Source organism: Morone saxatilis, unplaced genomic scaffold (genome assembly GCF_004916995.1).
Source record: "Morone saxatilis isolate NCDOM2014 unplaced genomic scaffold, NCSU_SB_2.0 Contig9, whole genome shotgun sequence".
NCBI classification, from domain to species: Eukaryota; Metazoa; Chordata; class Actinopteri; family Moronidae; genus Morone; species Morone saxatilis.
In genome coordinates this window covers 20894246-20897645 of record NW_023340268.1, presented here as the reverse complement: position 1 = coordinate 20897645, position 3400 = coordinate 20894246, and positions in this window count along the sequence as shown.

Below are 3400 nucleotides of genomic sequence, written 5' to 3'. Positions count from 1 at the left end.
GACAATGCGAGAAATGTGATTCATCCTTTAAGATTAAAGAAGAGGGAGATAGCATCTGGTGTCTAAGTTTCACCTGTTAGTTTGTGTAATGATCATGGACAACATAAAAGCAGCGGCTGTCCACATTAATGCACACATACTGTTCATACAGACAACGTTCAGGACCCGTGTCTCCTCTAAGATGACAGCTCGGTGACCAACGGTACGTCTGTTACTTTTTTATTTACAGTGGCAGAAAACTGTGATAAGCGGAAGATCATTTTAATCACTAAAACAACAGTAACTTAAAGTAATTAATCCTTCATGTAGCAGTGAAAACATATCAAATGCTGGTTTAATTCCAAGGTTTCTGGTGTGGGAGCCATCTCTTATTCTGTCCGTTAATTTGAAAAGGTGAAAACTAAACCACCAAATTTTAACATGAGCCTTTAAGTTAAACATTCATTTGAAATATTTTACTTTCAATTTTAAGATGTACATGATATTTTAAGTAGCTCCAGTATTGAGGTATGTAATAGGTTCACCTACATTTGGATTAAATTAATTGATAAATTAATGTATTAATTAAAGGATGATAACAGATTAAGGGATTTTAATGGATTATCTGCATGGTTTAAAGGGTTTTCAACAGGTAAAAACACTTAAAGATATGTTATATATTAAGATATTTTCGCTAAATTATCTGCACAGTTAAAGAGATTTTTAAAACTGACTAGATACCAAAAAGCCATCCCTAACTTTTCACCTTAAAGATGTAAATTATGGATGACTTTAATGCTATTTGGTCAGTTTTAAAAACCCCTGTAACTGTGCAGATCATTTACTGAAAATATCTTAATATGTTACATATTAAGGCCTATACATTCCCCCCATACTTACCTTATCATTCTCAAAATGTATATATGGCATACAGTACCAGGTGACCTAGTATGTAATCATTATTCAATTAATAGAATGTGATATCAAAAACAGAGAATTTTGCCATTTCTGGGGTTGGACTATACTGCTAATATTAATTATTTTTATATAACTGATTTAACAAAGTGCTTGAAATGAACTTCATATGAGATTCATAAAACTCTCAGTGCTTCAGTATTGTAAAATCTTGCTTTTTTAAACAGTTGGTTCCTCTGAGTTATTTTATTTCCCATCGCACCATCAAATGTTCCCATTATTAGGCTATTTCTTACTTTTTACAATCTCATTTAACAAACTGTCTCTCTAAAATCTGTAAAATTACACTGTTCATTTCTAGTTTTTGTTCTTTCCCTTTATTTCTGCTGAATCAAATTGTGAGAATGTGCAGATTTCACTACAAATGTTGAAGCAAATTCATTTTGAAACATTTGCAAATAAATTCGGTGGATTATATGTGTTTTTTCAATATTAGATACATCCGTTTATATTGACATAAAGGCATACTTTATTTATACACATAGTTCCTTCTGAATTCGATTTATAAAAAATATCAACTTTAATTTAGCTGTTGCTGCAAAATACGGAGTAAGGAGTTTTAGCGTGTGTGTGTGTGTGTGGAGGGTGGCAGTGGGCGGGGTGATATAGGCTACTAATGCTGTATCGTCCAAAGCCCTGATTGGTCATTTTGTCAATTGTTTTGGCTCCTCATCTTATTGGACATGTGTGATTTATCTGCGATTGGAAATCACGTGGACTTGACCGAATATGTGTGTGTGTGTAGTGTGGGGGTTAGTAGAGGTAGGAGGGTCAATGGGGTTCTGCATATTGTGCAAGGAGAGAGCAGGAAGCAGGGAGGACGCATTCTTTCTCTGGAGGATTACACACACACACAGTCTCTCTCTCGTGCTGTGTGCTGTGTGTGTGTGTGTGAGGAGAGTTGGAGTACTGTGGTGTGTGTGTAAATCCTCCAGAGAAAGAATGCGTTCTCTCCCTGCTTCGCTGCTCTTTCTCCTGTGGTTCTATGTACATATATGCAACGAACCCCATGGTGACCCTCCTACCTCTACTAACCCCCCCCACGACTGACGGACACTGACTTACGAGGCAGTATCATCCACTCGACACTACCACACGACACACAAACAGCGTATATTCACGAGCACACTGACACACAACACTATCAGTATTCGGTCATAGTCCACGTGATTTCCAATCGCAGATTAATATTGCTTTACACATGTCCAATATATGATGATGATGCTCAAATAATCAAGTTGACATAATATGACCAATCAGGGCTTTGGGGGACGATGTATTATCAGCATAGGAGTGGCCCTTATTTATTCTACTCTGTCTGCGGCCACTTGCGCAGCCCCCACGACACACGGCTACGACACGCGCTAGTGATATTATCTCTTTTTACTTTCCCGTATTTGCGAGCATACATGCTAATATTGAAAAGTGTGATATTGGTATAATATTGAGGTATTTCTGGTGGAATTCAGAAGATATATCTATGTGTATTTAAAATTATATTATGTTATGTCCTTTTTTTATTGGTCAAGTAGGTAGATCAGTCGGAGTGGTTATTTTTGTCTAAGATATTGAAAAGATATGCACGAGGTATAATCCACCGATATTTTGATTGCATAGATGCTTTCAAAGAATTTGGCTTTCAACAATTTGTAGTGATAATATCTGCATCGATTCTCACATATTGTTGTTGTATGTTCAGCAGAAATAGATAGGGAAATGAATTATTCATGATAAATCTTATGAAATATGGTGAACAGTTAATTGTTACAGATTTTTTAGAGATGTATGCAGTTTTGTTATAATGTATGGATCTAATAAAAGTAATGAATAATATGTCCCTAATTTATATGGGTATATCATTTGTAATGATGTGTGCGGATTGTGGAATTTATATTTATAATAACTCAGTATGGTATACCAGACGGGGTTAAAAAAGCAAGATAGTGGTGTGTATCTGATAGTACTGATAGCACTGAGGTGGAGTATGTATATATCTTCATTATTGAATGTTTTTCTATTTTCAAGGCACTTCCTTTAGAATCTATGTTAGATAATAAATAATTTTATGATTATTATGCTAGTATAGTCCATACCCCAGATTTATTATTGTGCTATTAAATTCTCGGTTTGGTGTTTTGTGTTTGTAATATCACGATATGTCTGATTGTATGTATTGAGATTAAGACTTTTTATCTATTATATCTTAGGTCATCCTGGTACTGTATGTCTATTTTATATTGAATATCTATGTTTGAGATATTGATAAATGGTATATGTTTGTTTAATGGAGGGTAGATTTGTATAGGCCTGGTTTTTTGGTTAGTTGTTAATGCTAGTATTCTATATTATATTGAGTTTTCTTTCAGTAAATGATTTTTTTCTTTCGCTACATTTAGCAGGGGTTTTAAATATCTGACTCAAATATTCTCTATTGAAATTTCGTATT